The 19362-nt window shown below is 43.1% G+C and overlaps 1 protein-coding gene and 1 long non-coding RNA gene across 18 annotated transcripts in view; one reads left to right on the top strand and one right to left on the bottom strand.

Moving 5' to 3' along the window:
* LOC126870459 (uncharacterized) overlaps positions 1 to 4120 on the top strand; it is a 67547-nt gene extending 63427 nt beyond the window's left edge. Inside the window, exon 3 of the long non-coding RNA XR_007691341.1 lies at positions 1264 to 4120. This is a non-coding gene — a long non-coding RNA (uncharacterized LOC126870459). The remainder of the gene's footprint in view (positions 1 to 1263) is intronic.
* LOC126870449 (uncharacterized) overlaps positions 1 to 18352 on the bottom strand; it is a 75010-nt gene extending 56658 nt beyond the window's left edge. For 2 of the 17 annotated variants that reach the window (XM_050628169.1, XM_050628173.1), the window contains exon 1: positions 17695 to 18346. The gene's annotated coding sequence lies outside the window, so the exon portion shown is untranslated. Of the gene's footprint in view, positions 1 to 17694 lie in introns of all 17 variants that reach the window. The other 15 variants (XM_050628175.1, XM_050628180.1, XM_050628185.1 and 12 more) reach the window with 12 other exon arrangements.
* Between the last annotated feature and the right edge of the window lie 1010 nt (positions 18353 to 19362).

Below are 19362 nucleotides of genomic sequence, written 5' to 3'. Positions count from 1 at the left end.
CTTCGGTGTATCCTGAAGGAGGAGAGGTTTGATTATCCATGAAGAATAGTTCCTTTGAATTTTGCTATGGATCTGATGCACGACACGACGAATATAATTTGATAATTCTCTAGAAAACTAGGAAATTAACGAAATAAAATAATGACTCATCGAGGGAAATCAAGCGTTTAAAAGTGAACAGTGTAAAGAGGATGACTCATATGCCAAGCACGATACGATAAAATAATTCGATAATTCTCGATAAACGTTGAGAAGTTAGCGGAAGGGAATAAAGATCCAAAGATAAGATCGATAAATCAGCAAGTATTTTAAAGTTGACACGCTGCACTGATAAAATTTAATCGTGAAGAATTTCTACCAATTTTGATATCGACCTGCTACAAGATACGACCAAATAATATGTACGATAATTCACGATAGAAATAAAAAATTAGCCGAAGAGAGTGAAGATCGAAGGATAAAATCGATAAATCGTCGAGATACGTGCGAGCCGTTCTATCGGAAAAGGAAACTTCTACTCTAGAAAATTTCTATTCATCGACCGCTCGTGAAATTCCATGCGAGAAGTTCTCCATTGAATTTAGGTCGTATCTTTCTGAGGAATCGCGTTAAACAAGGCTGATTATTCGCTGGGACCAGCATTCTTCGAGGCTGCTTCCGCGGTCTCGTAATCGCTTGATGGAGCACATGCGCGAGCGCGTGCATACGTATGCGCAACGGATTCTCCGGACAGCCACGTACTTGCGCTCTATCGAAACGCAGCCCGAGGAATCGGGCGGCCGTGAACGAGGCAACGATCTCCGAGGCTGGTGAATCGAACCGAGGAATGCGAGGGAGCTGCTCGATTCGAGAGTGTCGCCTGCCGAAGAAAGAAACGGATGAAAAAAGAAATTATCTTTCGACCGCGGTGCAACTCGATCGATCGACTGAAAAGCGTCTTTGTGGCCAGCTTTATGATCTTGCCTCGATTTATGATCTCGATCGTTGCTTTTCACTCAGAAGTACTTGCTCGAGATAAGACTTGAAACGTGCAAGTTGCGATGTTTATACGACGATTTATTATTCGCGCTTTGACGCTTTGAGTTCTGGATCGCGTTAAGTATCGTCGTTCTTTTACAGACATCTTACTTTACATTTCGTGATAGCAGAAGTTTTTCGTGCAATTACGCGGATTAACGACTTTTCTCAACTCGAGCTTTTTCAGCTTTCCAGCATCTCCTTTACGAAATAGGGATACATTTTAGAAACGTAATATTTTTCCAGATTAATCTTGACTCGATGTCCAAAATTTGCCAGAAGAGATCAAGCTGGATCGGATTATGTTTGGGTGAACAAGCTCTTGAAGGGAAATACCACTAAAGCGATTGCAGTTTCTCGTTAAGGTGTGACCCAATTAGCAGTTTAAACGCTTAGATCTGAGGTAAGAATTTGCAGTAAGCTCTTAAATATCGTATCAATTAGAAAGTGGATATTAAGCAGTCGGGAAAATGTTACGAGCAGCGCGCATAAAGGCAAACGTTGGCCAGGTATGTAATTAGCGGTGCGTCCGGATGTCTTTAAGAAACGCTTTAGGTCGCAGGAATTTTAAGTACACGAAGTAATAAAGCGTACGTAAAAGACGCATAATGAACGAACGATAGTGACTGGAATATTTTGAATGGATGTGGGCTTGGTTCGCCACGAAAATAAAGAATAAGCGATTGAACGAGTCGAACATGATTTTGGAAAATCCAGACACGTAGACCTCGACCCGAAGACAACGTCGTTATAAATTAACTCGTTGCTCCCTAACGATATTTCTTTTTGTACGAGTTTATTTTAAAGTGGTCACGTTAACAATGGAGTCATTAGCGACCACTTATCCCCATACAGTGGTTACATACATGGATATTTGGTTACTAAGCGTTCATAATCTTACGAACATCTAACCTATGCGCATAATTTGATACTCGTTATCGTTTATAAGGAGATTTCGTGTTACCATCTATATAAAAATGTTACTCTTGGTAAACACGTTTTATCTCTTTTAAATCCTGTAAAGATTCGTGGAAAACAATGCACGCTACCCACTAAAATAGTTATCGAGCGTTAAAAATAGAGCATAAATTTAAAATACACGTGGAGAAGAAAGTATAATAGAATTTTTAATAAAATTAGAGTTTCGAATTAAATTACAAGCGATAGCTAATTCTTGGAGAGAAGTCGGTACGCGTTTAGCCAAGTGGTTAATGGGTTAAAGCGTGGCGAACCGAGACGCGTAGCAGCCTCGTGATTCCGTGTGCCTAAATTTACGCACAGCAGATGTAATAAAGCGTGTGCACGCCGTTTTACGGTATCCTCTATCCGGGATTCCGAATAAGCAGCGACGCAACCGGCCGATTACGTCGCTTTGAACCGATGCCAGCCACCTTTCTGCGATTCTCCGAACGCACCAAGGTGCGACCGCGCCGTGGAGGAACGTTCCTGGGACAACGTTTCTCGAATCGAGGAATTCGCCTCCCCGTCGTTCGATTCTCTGCATTTTTTCCCCATGAATCGATGATCCATGAATGATCCGAATACTTTAATGTCTATACTCTGATATACAGTTTGTATCGCGTAATACGATTCTTCGATTCGTTTCAACGACCACCTCGATGTAACAAGAACAGAAATACGTCGGTATATCCTGAAGAAAGTAATTATTGCTATCGAGAGATTTGGAACTCGAACGACGAATGAACGCATTGGTATTGGTTTCTTTCCTTTGTTCTGTTGTTAGATGTTGAGTATCCTTTATGAGTGACGAACAAGATGCAGACGTAAACTTTTACGAAGTGAAATAACAAGCGAAAATGTTGATTACGCTGAACCGTTGGAGGTATTTCAGGCACAAAGAGAATGTAACGCTAGAGGTTTATTTGAGTTAAAAAACTTAGCTAATTCAACGGTAAGAAATATATAGAACTCTGGAGTACTAAAACAAACTGACAATACGCTTCATCTCTATTTAAATAAATGAAATTTAATACCAAAGTACCAGACATTTTATTCTCCTATTTTAGCTCTACCGTATTTTGAGAAGACTCTGTCGGTGGTTAACTTAGGCTACGTAACCCGGTCGTTTCATTCGCACATAAAAAAAAAATTCCACATTCGCAATGTAGAATCCTTTCTCGTTCGGCTTTCACTGGGTATCGTCGTTTCGAGCGTCTGAAATTATACCCTGGGACGAAGATTGCTTGTAAATCGAATAGAAATTGAGACAACTGGGTGTTCTAGTCTTCTTCCACGGGATAGAAAGCCGGACGAATGTATCCATAACTCACCACCGTATCAATTCCAATGGAACTTGTTTCGCCACTTTTAATTTTCCTTAAACTTCTTATCGGCCACCGTATCGTTAAAACGTAGAAAAAATTTAATTAAATTTCCTGCTGAAAATAATTATCTTCAAAGTCATCATACGTCCTCTCGTCGAAGATCGAGAAAGCGATGGATCGTGTACGATGCGTCAGGATGTACACTATCGTTCATAAGTATTTAGACGTCGAATAACTAGAGAAGTACGTATTTCTATTATTCGAAAACCCTAATATCGAGGAAACGTAGTGTTCGTCAAGACCATCCGACTTGTCGTTAAATTGATTATTATCACGATCATCAAACATTAGCAGACAAACTGCAAGAATACGAAATAACACATCCAAAGGAATCAGAAACATTCGTTTGAACGTATACTGCCATAATTATTTGGCTACCTGACATTACAGAAAGTTGAAGATGTTTTCTATAATATTTTTCTATAATATTTTCTATAGTATTTGCAGTAAGTGCGCGAGTATTCAAAAGTCTGGAATACTTATGAACGGTAGTGTATCACGAGTATGTGGCGGAGCACGTCGTTGCTTTCGCGGCAGATCGAGCCTCGTTCAAGGCTACCAGCTTCTAACTTCGCGTGTTTACCGACGTCAAGTCAGGACCAGGCATCTCCGCAAGTAGGCTCCATCGGGTGAAATTCGAGAGAGGAGATCACGAACGGGTGAACGGTTATTCTCGATGAATGATCGCAACTCGATGTGACTTATTGCCAGGAGATTCTCGCATTCGACGAACCAGTCAACATACAAACAGAGTAATCCTGCCGATTCATACGTTATCGACGACCATTAACGATTCGTCCTCGTCCAACGAGAATTAATGACGCTTTTAGACCGCCAGGTGTTTTTTTAGTTTCGTTTATTCTTCGCTTATTTCCTTTGGTTTACTCGAACGAAACGTAGCTCCGCTAACGTCGTCGTTAGTCACGTACATTGACACTCGTAAGTAACTAGACACTTTGGTAAATTCGTGGCGATAGCGTAGATTTCAACGAATCTCCAAAGTAACGACGAGTTAACGACTAGAAGCGATCATACGCTTATTAGCTGCAGACAGAGTTAGCGATTTATACGTTTAAATTTCGTTAAAGAGGATTAGGAATATGCGTATAGAACGTTTCAGACAATTTGTTCGAAGCTTCGAAACGGTAGAGGATGGAAGAAAGTTTCATCAGATAAGAACCGAAGAACGTTTCTTTTTATCGATATTAGTCAGAAATAGTTGGAAGGATTAATTGCTATAGCGTGAAAGTATGATGTTGCCGAGGGACAAGTAGTAACACGTTTCGAACCAACGGATTTTCATAAACGTCAACCTGCACAATTTTTCGTGATTCGTTGGCAGGTCGCGTCACGTTTCCGGCCGGTCGCTTCGATGGATTCTGCGGAATGCTCGCGTGACTCACGAGGAATACTAGTTGGGCTTCTGGTAGTCGGATTTCTGGCTCAGCAGACTACACAGTGTCTCGAAATCGAAGGTTATGCGGTTCTTCATTCATTCTGGGTCAATCTGTTCCACAAGAAATAGTTAATATAGACCCGAACGCGTATTCAATTGGCTTCAAGCTTGAAATTAACGCGTAATAAATATCATTCGACGAAAAACTTTACACATTCGTAATTTATATATTTCCACGTTACCAATACACTCTGACTTTCACGCATGGAAGAAAGCAATTCTTAGCGTCCATGGAAAGATTTAAAGGACGATCGAACGGTGCTGATCTCACGAAATCGACGTTCGATGATTTACCTACACGCGGACAACGCACAAATTGTCGTACGTTTTAAATTAGCTACTATTCCGCGGTTGGTCGAGAAGAAAAAAGGCTGCAAAGTGTCTTCCCTTATGAATAATGCAGCATCCATGAATCTCCGCTCGGCTAATAGGTGATCCCAGCCAAGAGCCGCCTTTCTACTCTTCGAGAAGCTGGTGTCGTGACGAGAAACCGTATCTTCCTGCGATTTTATCTGGATGGTGGATCTTTCCACGCGAACAGACGCTTTCGATCTATGCGGGCATGCAAAACGACCGGCATCCCGTCGCTCGCTGCCTACGAATCTACCGAAGAGGATCGTTCCGAGCTTAACGAACGTTCGAAATAACCTTAAATTTCAGTAACCGGCCGCCTCCCGCGGTTCTTACGTCGTTTTTCAACCGAGCAAAGGCAAAGAAAACAGACAACCTTCGCGTGGGTGTACTTTTAATTCCCTTTGAGTCTTTCTGGAAATACAGAATTTCTTAATTTCCCGATATAGAATCTACAGGGTCGAAACGTTCGTGAAGTTGAAGCGTACGGTCGAATGGATGCGAGTAAATTAACTTTCGGGTAAATAAATTCTTTCTATCGTTGAAAAGCATTTTTAAGCGTCGTACGGGGCAGTTAAAATCAACTGTTTACACGATCCAACCGGTTCCAATTATTTTGCGTGAAATTACAATCTTAGAACGTGTCGGTTCAAATCCATCGGAACGTGCACGTCGCAGTTTTTGAAATTTTACGAGCATAGCTCGAGCTACGAGAACATCAAGCGACGACAGAAATTGGACCTGTTCCTGTTTTGGAACGATCCAAGCTTAGAATAGATCGTCACGGAACAGCTTTTGGTTGCCTGCCACTGGCGAACAAGCGATTACGTTTTCCTCTTTCTCCGCTATTCTCGTTGGAACGCGATCCTTCGCGAGTTTACACCGTCGTTCGTTAATCCTGCTCGTCCGTAGCCTACAGCGGCAAAGGCTTGCGCTTCAATGCTATGACATTTCAATGCTACGACGACTATGATCGGCTTCGTGCTTTCTTAAGTTTCATTGCTGATCGACGATTTTCGTCGACCACTAACGACAAACATTCATACAAGAAAAATTCCGTGATCTCAAACTATAAAATGTAAAGCGATGAGAAAGACTAAATTATAACGTTAAGATTCTCGCAGAATTGGATCACGACGAATTTCAAACGTATGTTGCAACACGATGAGAACGTGTTCTCACAATGTTTGGCCAACACCAAGATCCTACAGACATAACCGCGAGACTAACTGTAATTAATTGATTAAATTCGTTTTCCTAGATTGTACGGCTCTGTTCTATTCTATTCATTTTCGAGCAGACGGCGATAAAATCTCGGACAACCGTTGACGAAACGAGGGCTCTGAGCTGCGACGACCACCCGGTGCATGCAGTTTCGGGATTTCGTGGTTGACTCAGCGCGAAATACTTCCTTCTGACGAGAACCACTCGACCCGCCGAAATATATACGAGCTGAGTCACCCCGTGCCGTGAGCACAGGTACCCTCTCCTTTAGCTGGTCGAACAAATATATCGAGTGAACATTGGGTGGCACTATGCACCCAAGGAAAATAGACCGACTGTCAGCCGGAAGAGACCACGGGATGATCCATTCGGAATGCGTTATTCGTGCTTCTAAAACGAAAAGTCTTTTTTTTCTTAGGCATTTTTGTTCTCGTTGTTCGTTTTTCCGTTTTCAAAGTAACCCTGTTAAAAATGTGGTCGTCGAAATGGAGAACGAGTTCAGCGATTTTAAATAGTTTAAGGTATCCAGTTGGTATCTGGGCAGCTCAGAAGCCATACGAAACTATAATGTGATTAGGGGAACTCCGATATCTTCGTTTCGCCACCTACCAATATTGGATTCGTTCGTTTCATTGTGTCGTAGTTGAGTAAGACTGGTCCTATGTTTCTGGAAGCTCTTTGCAGCTACGTCCAAGTATGTTGTTCTTCTTACGTTGATATCACGAGTGTGCGATTCGTTGGATTATTACGAAAAATCAGAATTAAGTTTGGAATAATCGGATAATTCTGACGACGAGCGAAGCTCGCAGTATTGGGCAATATATTTCCATCTAAAAATAATCGAACTCTTTTACTGAAAAAGTTAAAATTTACAGGTTTATGGTTTTGCCTCTTACCTTCCTTCATTCATCCACGAAATCTCCGTAACATTACTCGCGCCACAAAATTTGTTCTACATGTTGTTCCAATTTCAAGCTAATTTGAATCCTACGAAATAGATCGTATAGCGCGTAAAGACGTCAACTAAAGTTTTCCAGAATATTCGCTTTCCAATAAAAATCCATACGTTGAATATCATAAGACGAATAAACGACAAGGGCCGTTAACGATGGCCAATGTTCTAAACTCAATCGATTCGTTTATCGATAGTTGCAAACGATTAAATAACACGATCGCTTCGTCATCGCGAGAATGCAACTACAGAGACACGTGTAGCTTAAGAACAGGAAGTCAGAATTGTCAGTGTCGTCCCGTCAATTGACAGCTCTCTGCACAACATTGGCGCCATGCGCAACTTGTCTCGCCTATTTTATCGAACAATCGTACGTTTGCCAAACGACTTAACGATTTAAAGCACGTTTGTCTTTCCTTTAAACATTCAACGCTATTTCTCTTTAAAGCGCTTCCACGAACTTGCGAATCTTTCATCGTGGAAAATCAACGATAAGAAATGTGAAGATTATCGAGATCGAAACGAGAGTTTCTCTCTTCGGACGTTATTTCTTTTATTACGTTATCTATTTTAGACTTTATTTATCTTATATATGTTTACGAAAAGGAGCGAGTCTTTCGTTGTGAAAAATCGACGTTGGGAATTCGAAAGGAATTTCGAAGAGAAGATAATCGAGATTGAAACGAGCCACAGAAGGATACGAGGCACATGGCGCGCCTCTGCCCGCAGCATGTGCTTCAATAAGCTTTTGAAAAAAGATCAAGCCGCCCTCGAACAGCTGTCTGATCCACAGCACACACTATATACGATATAGTGAACAGTATATATTATAGTACGTATAGAAAGTAGGAAAACCTACGAAACTTGGACATTGAATTTTATTCGGACTTGGAGTTCGCAAATCCATATGAATTCATATAAATTCGTGTTTCCAGAGAACGATATTTCTACCGATTCGTGCAACGACTCATGGAACGGTAGATCTAATGGAGGACAGAGATAAGGCAAGGCGCTTGGCTCGGTGACCACCTAAACCACAAATTCCTTCTAGCTTTCGTCGACGCACAAGACACAAAACCATATTTCTGCTACTAACAAGGAAACCAGGAATATGGATTTTTATAAATTGTCGGCTTGTTTGGTCTCCTTGCTTCGTGCTTTGCTTCCTCGATTCCACGAACGCGCTGATTAATTCTAATCTTAATCAACACGCCATCATTTCTCTCTTTACTTAACACTCCACTTTTGTCTCAACACGTACCGATGTTATTAGCGGAAGAAAAGCGTTGCAAGAATCTTGACAAAGTTGTATTTCGAACAGTTTCGCCGAAAAATTCGACCAGTTAGTATCGTTGATTATCTCTTAGTTGTATCTGTCAAACTCTTGGCTTAAATTAATTCTTGATCAATATATGAAATCGTAAGCTAATACGATCTATCGTGAAACGAGATCTTCGTTCGATCGTTTCTAATCCTTGCTCAGCTGTCGATGTAGGCCAGTAGGCTCTTCTCGAGGATTTTCTTAAAAATCCAGCTTCTCTGTAGTACGCGAGGCTTTTTATCAGCGACGATCAGAGCCGTGTTTAGTCGGATGCAAGCATGTCACGAGCAGTGTACGGCTTTGACGTGATAATTTGCATAAATCTTTGATATCCATCCATGGGATCGACCGGGGATCTGGAGGAAGAATACCGTGTCAACCAGTCACTTTCTCCGCTTGCAGCATCCATCTCTGCGTATGGGTTCGTTGATTCCAACCGATCGATGATTACAATAGCGAGCGATCGTGAACGATTAAAAGGATAACGTTAACGTGTACTGAGGTACGAACGTTCGTGTCGATGCATCGATAGCTGAGACATAGATTTATCTCGTTCCTCGAACCGGGGATAATTTTAAGAAGTCGACGAGCATCTATGAATGATTTCACTTCCATGACAGCTATGCAGTAGTGTTCGTTTAACGATCGAAAACGTTACGAAAGCAGCTTCGAATTATGGCACTGTGAGACAGAAATATCGCACTGAGATAAAAGTAATTGCAATTCTGTGAGAAACTGTCTCTTACATATTATTATAACACGTGCATATCTCAAATTTATAAAAAAAAAAATATATATCCGAATACAAACGCGAAGAACAAGCTGAAAGAACAACAGGATTAAATAAAAATAAATTTCGCCAGTTATCGTATAACGAATTATATAATAAAAGGACATTGCTAGCAAAAGAAAATTAGAGGAAACACTGCTCTATCGTATCTTTGAATTCGTGTTAACAGAGAATCGCGTATAACAACAGGTTATAGAGAATTCCTCGGAAAGAGTTGAGAAAGATACGAACCGAGTCGACGAGAGTAACACTTGGAGAATAATTGCAGGGCGAGACGCGGTACTCTTCCAGTCGTTTCGTCGGCAGTAATTTAAATGGTCTCGCGCGTGCATGTGGGCGGTACATTAACGCTTCCGTGGCAAATTACACGAAAGAAAAAAAAAAAGAAAATAAGACAAATAGAAAGAAGACGCGAGCTAAGAGGAAACAGTAAGAGCGAAGTAATTTATTAAGAATCAACATCGTGCCGTCCTTCCTTCGTGGAAAATTCCAATTTATCCCTCGAAGAATATCACCGTTGGTTTTTACCTTTCCCTTTTCTTTCGAATCGCCGATCGTTTATAAGAATAATAAAAATCCTTCTTGTCGAGTAATTGGATACAGGGATCGCGTGAATCGAGGCAGATCTTGTCGGTAACGTTGTTGCTCCACCTTCTACATATGTCTGACCTTTTCCGCGAATGTACCGTTCTGAACACAAGAAGAAAAGGCGATTCCACAACCAACTGGTAGACTTTCCTTCCTCGAGTCGCGATTACGTTCCCATCGATATATTAACTCTTAAGTAGCACCGTTTGCCTCAGCTTTCAAGCATATATAATACTTCAAGAGATAAGTCGCGATCCTGGGCCACGCCCATTCGCTATCCTCTTACTTCCTTACTTCGAATAGGATCATTAACAATAGTATTTTTCACGAAATATTTCCCATCTAGTGGAATTACTCCGCGTTTGGCTCGTTTAGTAATCTAGAAAGGGCTAATTTTCGTAAAGGTTGTTTCCTCTTAGCAATGGTAAAACTGTCGCAGTGAATAGAATAGATTAATTCGTATTTTTTACAGACGATATTCTTTTATCAAATGAAATTACTCTACTCGAGTTTTAACAAGCTATCGGTATATAAATATTTTATCGAACAAGCTATCATTCACTGGAACGTTTACTCTTTCTCTGATACCGATAAAACCATCAGAGTATCGAAACGATCGTAATTTCTCATTGAGATTCTATAGAATTCTCGTAGAATATAAATTTTCATAGAAATTTCATAGATCTTTTAACGGTGTAGTTTTACCGGTTTAGGTGGCTTCTCTGTAAAGTACATACATAGATAAGGGTGTGTTTCTCCCTTGCATTATACAGGGCGTGGCAGCGCTCGTGGTGTAACTCAATAGAGGAGGTTATTCTATACGCGAAAATAAGTCGGATATGTAGAAAGAATTTTATTTTTTAATAAAGAATCGTTTTAAAAAATTTATTCTTTTAAATACGAGGGCTTAAGCTTTGCAAGAACAAATCTACCAGAGTCGGAAGTAGATAATTATGTCGTATTGCTTTAAAAGTAAGAGAAATAATGTACACGCATGTAGTCATTGATTGAAAACTACCTCTGAAACCATTTTTTGCCTCGATATCTCTCAGGAGATTAAACGTCAAATTTTTGTTGTACGTTTTTGATTGATTCTCGCAAGTAGAACAACTTTCTGTCAGTCATCCATTCGTAGAAAGTGAATCAAATTCACGTGTACTTTACAAGTTTTTAAACCCAATTCTCTCGAAAACGAAGCTTCATTTTTAAAATCAAAGTTTTAGAAGTATCGTTGATGGTTCTAACATTAACATTATCAGCAAGCAATCTTTCAACAACTCGTGGTCGATACCCGATGGATCGAAGTTTTCCATGGTAACGCAATTATAACTCTCACGATCAGAGGAAACCCTGGCTTGCGGTATAAGCGTTTCGGTCACAGATGGTTTGTCGTTTCACTCGTCACATTTTCCTCCAAACATTCCATTCTTATCGACCGTCGAAATCTATGGGCCATGGCCGTGAACATAATGCGACGCATATACGTGTCAGTCTCACATTTTTTCCTCCCTGGAAGGTTCCAATGCGTGTTCATCGCAGCGAGGTATCTAGCGCGAATACTACGGCAACGTAAAGTGCAGATAACGCTCAATTATTTCGTGGCTGATTTCTCGAGGTCGTTTCGTAATTTCCGCAAATTACACGACCCTCGGACTTTGCTCTGAAAAATGGAAATTATTGCCGCAGTGATCGTATGTTCGTTAATCATCGTTCGGGAAAGCCAGGTTTAACGCGCAAGTTGCTACCAACGCATATATAATCGATTACTTAATTAATTAATTACGTACGTGTAGCTTAGTTACTAGACTCTCAACGATAATGTAATTACCGAGAAATTGTTCGGTTTTTGCCCTCACGCGTTTGAAAAAGTAAAAGTCTGCTTTTGTGTGTTCGTTAGAAATCCTTTTTAAATATACAATTACGTTCTGCAGATCACGGAATCGAGAATAAAGGAGCGCTAAGAAGCTTGGATCGCGGAACGGCTGATCTCACGAAGGAAAGTGTATCGTGGTAGCCTTTTACTGTTACCTAGGAGCACCATGTCCCTTCTTCCCGTTCGTTCGTTCGACTCGCTATCGACGCGTTACTTTCACGGACGTAAGCAGTCGAGCAATCCGCATCGATGCCAATAGCCCAGGCATTGTTGTTGAAGCTTTTTATCGGGCTGATTTCAGTGCTGGCTCCGCGTCGTTCTATTTTAGCGTCGATGATTCACAACCTCCGTTCGTCACGACACGCTGCATTTTTATTTCCATTTCTCGCCGCAACGTAAGACGACCTGGCTCGGGGCCGCGGTTCCGATGATTCGCGCGAAAGTGATTCAATATTCGAGAAACGTCATCGTACAGAGTTATTTCACCAGCAGAGATCTTCTGTTCTTCTTCTTTTTCTTCTTAGCTTCTACTTGGATTTTTTCGTTCGAACACAAGACGTAACAGCGTCGCGTTAATTGATTGGAGTTTCGCCTTTTTAACCGACCATTGCTATCGCCATCAGCATTTTTGCAGTTGATTTTCCGGTGTGTCGCTTCCAAATTTTAGAAAATCAACGAAATTTATTTGCACCGATAACTTGCACCTTGCGAATCATAAAATTTCTTATTTAACGAAGAATAAAGGTATCCAGCATCTCGTAAAAATATAAATACACGCTCTTCTGACCAACCTGCCACCGTAATAGAATCCTTCTCGATATTCTTCTCTGGAAGAACGCCGGTTTCGTATAAATCCTCCTACACACGCCAGGAACAAGAGGCAATCTTCTGGGCTAGATTCCTGGGAAAGATCATCGCGATTGCTCGGATCGTTTCCTTGTAATCTGCAACGTTGCGTTTCTTCCACATCCTCGTGTCTGTCTGTTTACAATTAACATCGAACAGTCTAATGCAAGATAATGGTCCGATCGGATGAAAGTCTGGTTCGCAGAAACCGGAGGATGCCTTATTATACTTTCATGATTCCGCTGGGAACCGACGAGTTCGAGTTGCACGCTCGCGCCTTGTCTAGCTTCCTCGCGACATGCATAAGCGTACGTACATCCATAATTCGTCGGCGAAAATGAACGCAGTTGTCGTTTATTTATCGCTATTTAAGCACGCAAGCCAGACGAATATCCGATTCGCTGGCCGGACTCTCTAGCGAAATTAAACTAATATCAATAGCGAAATTTACGAGATACGAATCCACAAATTGCCGGTACTAATAGGTTTTCTCGTGTAACTGTGAGAAATTTTACTCGACAGACGCGATTATTAGAGAATACCATGAAATATCCGAGAAAGATAACTTTCTAATTAATTAATTTGTAAGATCCCCTCGAACAACAATCTATCGACTAATATATCTACTTATTTAAGTTAGCGTGCTGAAGAAGGCTTAAAAAATCCAACAATGTTGTTTTTCACCCTCTTTCACCCTGTTTTTATGGGAGTCGACGTCGACTACGAACAAAGGCAGCACTGTCTTTCTCTCGGTCTCTTTGACATTTCAATTCTTTCGGAGAAACGAGTCTCGTGGAAAATGAAAGTCGAAAACGAACGAGTTGTTTTGGGCTCCCTCTCGCTTTTCACCAGGCATAATCGCCCACGCAAGGCTCTCCTTCGTGAAAATTCCCCTTTGCAAGACGACGCGAGACGACTTCCGCGATTAGGATGTTTATCCGTATGACTCTCCACGCTCTTACGTTCGCTGAAAGCTAACAGAAGAGTGCTTCACAGAGACGATAGGACGATCGCCTGTTTCTACTTACACGCGTTGCAAATTACATCTTTCGTTGATCGATTACGTTGTTCCAGCTTAGTTCATCGACCGATGAAGGAACTTTCGAATCATTATGATTGAAACTCTGACTAAACTGTCTTCTATGATCGAGGTAAGTCGACTTAAAGAGTAATTATCATTGTGATTGCGATTCTCGTATCTATTCGATGATGATCGATAATTACATCAACACGATATAATCGCCATAGCACTCGAGAGCAAACGTTTCAAATTCTTGCTCTTTTAATTGCAGAATCTTATTATTTCGTATTTTGATAAAGGACAGCGTGTCCTAACATCAACCGCGTTAACAGACACTCCACCAATTTTAAGAATACGCTTTTACGTTGAAAAATGCCAGAAGGAAAATCAGTTCTCAACTACGGAGCAACCATCAGCATCGATCGAAATTCTTGCCTTATCTTAATCGCAGAATCTCGTCATTTTATACTTGCAGCTTGCGATCGAATCTAACCGCACCTGTCCAAACCTAAGCAAACTTAATCCAACGGCGAAAGAATACATCAGTAGCCCTAAAACAGCCACACAGCCTTTTAAAGCACGTTCGAACCCATCCGATATCGACAAGAAAAATCAGTTGCCTGCTGCAATAGCTGACTCGACCGAGAGGGCCTCGACCGTGTTCGATAGGTTCGAGTGCGCTCCAGGTGATCGTCCGCGACGCGAAAGTGGCTAGATCGGCCGGGGACGTTCTCTCGACGGGTTCCCTCGATCGCTTTGGAGAACTCGACGTTCCAGCCGCGAGCGTTCAATAATTCATATTCAATCTATCGATAGCAGCTGCTCCCGCGGTGAATCCGATAATTCAGCCTCTATCTAGTCCCTGGTGTACTTTCATCTGTCGCGAGCATCCTAGGGAAAATTTGCGACCAAACCAGCCAGAGAAAAGGAAGGGAAGAGAGAGAGGGGACGATCGTCGTTCGGGTCTTGGGTCTTGGACGAGTCACGAGCGCGTTATAACGTGGCGAAGGACACGGAGAGAGCAGGAGAAACGGAAGGATCGCGAATGCATCGGGCCAGGACTCGACCGGCTACACCCTTGTCTGCCACCTACCAGTCGAGGAGCTACGTTTTCAGCACGCGCAGTATCCAATAGGAGCCATAAATTCAACGATCCTGTTTCGGACGTGTACGAAAATATTTCACGAGCACGCGGCTACGCTATTGATCAAAATTCTGGAATCGGTACGTGTTTTACCAAGTTTACGGAGTTTGAAGAAAAACGTTGGCTTGGAATTCCGTTACCTTGGAAAAGTTGCATCTCTTCGACGAGCGAGCGCAGGATAAATTAACGTATTAATGCAAGGAAACTCGATCAAGAAGCGTCGAAGAGTGCCAATGTTTCTAAATTTGACGAGTTGCATTTAAACAAAGTTGATCGACTGTTAGAATTTACAATATCTATTAAAGTAGAAACATCGTAAAATAATTTACTTTGATACATCGTAGAAGGATAAAATATTCCCTTATTCAATTTTTCCCTGATATCGATACGGAAAATTATTCGATCGGTAGACACTTTGTCAAAGCAAAGAATTTGATCGGTGTCTTTCAACAAAGTATTTCTACTTCTGGTTTAGCATACAGTAACTCTAGATAGCGATACGATATTCAATCGTTCGCGAAACACATTTGCAATGCTAACGCGTGGTAATCGTCACTCGGTAAGAACAATGAACGCAGTTGGTGAAAATTCGTCACCGCCAATCCTTCTTAATAGGATTCTCGATAAAATAAAATAGAAAGAATAGGAAGAAACACGTTGATGGTTAATCTCTTCGCTAATGGGTTCGTGAAGATGAAAGAAAGCCAATGAGCCAGGCGAAAATCGAATTTTTCCGCGATGCTTTTACACGACACGTTGCTTTCTCCGACGACTGACTCGTTAAGTTGTAACAGAAGCCATTTGACAGCAACTGGGACAATAGTTCGAGGTGACTCCCGGCTTCGAAGCAGGAAAAGTGTCCGACTCGAGTGAAATCGATGCGGGTGCAGTCGCTAGAACCGCCATGGATCACCGTGTTTCGTTATTCTGCCTACCGAGAGGATATCGCGGGATTAGAGGCGGCGTTTCGCAACGAAAAAGCGACACGCGGAATGCGTGTTTGCATGGGCAAACGGTGTTTGCAGGCTGTAACGTTGAAATATTCATCGGCCGGCTACGTGTGACTAATACCGTATGAAAGCATGGCCGTTCGAGGTCGACGATTCGTGCTTCTCGATTTCCAGGCTCGCGTTCGAGCCAAACGATAAGCGCGGACACGTATTATACCTGAACGAGTGGTCGAGTTAAACGAAACGTATCGGATCGAGCAAATGCATCCGAGCGATATTTGTTATCGCTGTACGTGAACAAACAAGCCTTCGAGTACGTGATCGAATGGGTCTTCCCACGAAAATATCGGAAAGTGCGAAGAAAATTTCGAGTTTCGTGGTCGAGCACCAGTTTTGGAGCAGCAAAGTATCGCTTTAACGTCTACGTATGGGAGAAAAAATTGCAGTTATTAGGTACAGTAGCAGCTACACTCGTTGATCACTGAATCAGGACGATGAAAACCTTCTATTCGACTATGGGATTAGATACTTACTTTTGCAGCAGACCGAACAGTAAAAACACTATCAACTTTCCGAACAACCGAATGAAATTTTATCTCTACGACCCACAAATACAGAGAACGTCTACCTATTAGGAGAACATTTTCCCAAAAGGCACGATTTCCTGCGAAATCCGAAATTTTATCCGAGACTTTTGCTCCTTTCGGATCCACCGTGTCTTCTCTTTCTATTTAAACGCTCGTTCAAAGCAAACACTCTTGCTTTTACAGCACTGGTAAACAGAGACGCGTGCGAGAAGACGGAACAACCATGGTTTCTAACCGTGTAAATAAACGGTGATCTGTTTATAAATAGAGATATCTTAATCACGTCGCTTCTCGTATGGAAACTACGTTATTACAAACGAGTCGACAATGGAGCTGCGACCCGAACAAGGAACATGGTGGTTTTTTGGTCGCTCGATACCGGAATTCGACGTTTCGAGGTACACCGCGATTCGTGATCGTACTCTTAAAACCTCTGGCCGCGTTTCGACGCCCCTGAACACTGTCGGGACCAGCCTCGAACCGACAGTTCCAGCAGCGTTCAAGGTTGCCAGAGTTTCGCGTGAAATTACGCTGCAGCGTGCCGGAGAAACTCGTTCCTCCGCTTGCGCGCTTTTCGTCCCGGCCACGCCACAAACGCGAAGAATCGACGAGTCCTTCTTGAACTGTGCAAACAAACGTTCTTCGACCTCCGGCAACGTTTCGTGCACCAAAACGCGCACCCTGCGTTCCTTTTCGAGCCAAATGTTCGGGGTTCGGAGAATAACGACAGCCTCCCCACCCACCCATCCTTCTACGTACACGATGCTCTTTTTTTTCTTTCTTCGACTTTTGGTTTGGACTTTCGACAGCCACGACATACCACATACGCATCGATCGATTTACGAGAATCTGCAAGTACGCATTCGCTTGAATTTCGTTCGATTTTAAGGGCTGAGAGATTGCGATCGTGCGTACACGTTGGGAAGGGAAGGGCGAGCGGCCGGCGCGAGAGAACGGGAGGAGGAAATCAATGCCACCGTCTGCCGCGGGAGAAGAGAAACTCGTCGCGTATCGGTGAATTTTCGCCGGTGTCTGTTGCGCGTGACACAAGACACAGGTCAAGCAGAAAGATACACGCGACACGCGTTTTCCTCGTATGGTCGATCGTACGACAGAGATTATGGACGCGCGCAAGAGAACCGATAAAGAAGAGCTGATCGAACCGGAACGAGAGGACAGGGGCAAAGAGAAGAGGGCAGAGTGAAGGCTCCGCGAGCTGTAATACTCACTCGACCGCTAGCGTAGCGTATCCGCCACTATCTTCGCTTCTTTCTAGGGGATTCTTGGCCGGTCTTATCGGCAGAAACTCCTCCGATTCCTTCCTGCGGCAACTCCTGCTTTCCTTTCACGCTGTTTCGATCGTTGGCCGGTCTCTCTGGTACGTAGCTCCACCGATGAATTTGGTTCGTACGCGGCACAAATCGAAACACGGTGGGGGTGGGGGGTTGCGAATAGAAAATACGAAACACCGGTCTGCGAAGAAGGGATGCGAACAGGCGGACCAATATACTCCTCGTACGACACTCTGCGCGACACTGCCTCGATAGACGAGACTCCTGTTAGGTAGGCAGGGGGTGATGGAGGGGACACATTGAATGTACGTACCGAATAAGGGAGGCAACCACCGCTCCGTTCTCGCGGGTGTCTCGAGCCTGACTGACGCACCAGCCAAGCCTGCCGACCGACCGAATCCCCTACTATTCTCTCCTTCTCTTTCTCGATGCACCACCACTCGTTCCTTCTTTCTTTATCGCTCTCTTTACTCCTCGTTTCTCGCGACGTCCCACCAAAGCCTCGCTTCGTTCCTCCTTCGATCACTCGGTGCTTCTCGTCGCGTTGCCTAGCCTCTCTATATCTCCCTCTCTTCTCTTTCTTTGCTCCGTTTCCACGTTTCTCCTTCTTGCCTGCCTTCGTCTTCTCTGTTCTCGCTGCGCGACACTCTGCCGTTCGTTTTCGTTCTTCTTCGATTTTCACTCTCTCCCCTTTTCGCCGTCCCTCCATTTTTCTAGCCTCTCTTTCTAATTTTATCTGCTCGCCGTCTCTCTCGATCGTCGATGCCCTCCCTCTCCGTGTAACCTCCGTCTCGAGTAGCTTTATCTCTTTTATGCGAAAGGTTCGGGTTAGGTTCGCGTTTCTCAGTCGATAGCTGGCTCTCTGCTCCTCCAACGCCCACCACGCACCTATACACAGGGTGGCATCGCCGAGACGGCGCTCTGCCCTTCGCCAGGACCTTCCACCGCGAGAATCGTAGGATCGCGAGAGTCGTGCCTTTCGATTTGTCGCGGCCAGCTATACCTGCAACCTTCCACCCAAAATACACTCCCTTCGTCCTCCTTCCAACTTTTTTCTTCCTCACCTTTGTTCTCCGTAGTACGCTCTGTCTTTCTCTATGTAACCATCTCGACGCGACCGAAATTGCGGATAATTCTTCGGGTGTGCCGATCGATCGTGGTCGCGTTTCCAGACGCAGAACACGCCAACCGTATTATTTTTCCAGGCCAAACCTTCCTCTTCGTTGCGTCATCTAACATACTCGACCTTGTCTTCCGCTATATTTTCGCGATAACCAACGATTGCATAACGACATACCGATTCTATCGATTCGTATTCCCTTCGCGTTATTCTCTCTGCGTTATTCTCCAATCCACCGACGCGACGTCAATTTTTCGAAACGATCGCAGAAGAAACAACGAAGTACTTGTTGAATGGAATACGCGTTCTTACGCCGATGAAGTCATAAGCTCCAACGAATAGATAGGCTCGTGAAAGCTGCTCGTACGCGTCTTTTACGAATATGTTACGCGCGTTATACGAGACACAGCGAAAAGTTTCGTTATCGTTGTTACGAGACGCGTCTAAAAGTAAAAGTTTTCTACGACGAACGATCAAATTATTTC

The sequence above is a fragment of the Bombus huntii genome, chromosome 10 (assembly GCF_024542735.1).
Source record: "Bombus huntii isolate Logan2020A chromosome 10, iyBomHunt1.1, whole genome shotgun sequence".
In the NCBI taxonomy this organism is placed as follows: Eukaryota; Metazoa; Arthropoda; class Insecta; order Hymenoptera; family Apidae; genus Bombus; species Bombus huntii.
Note: the sequence above shows the minus strand (reverse complement) of the source record. Positions and strands in the feature narration are given on the sequence as shown.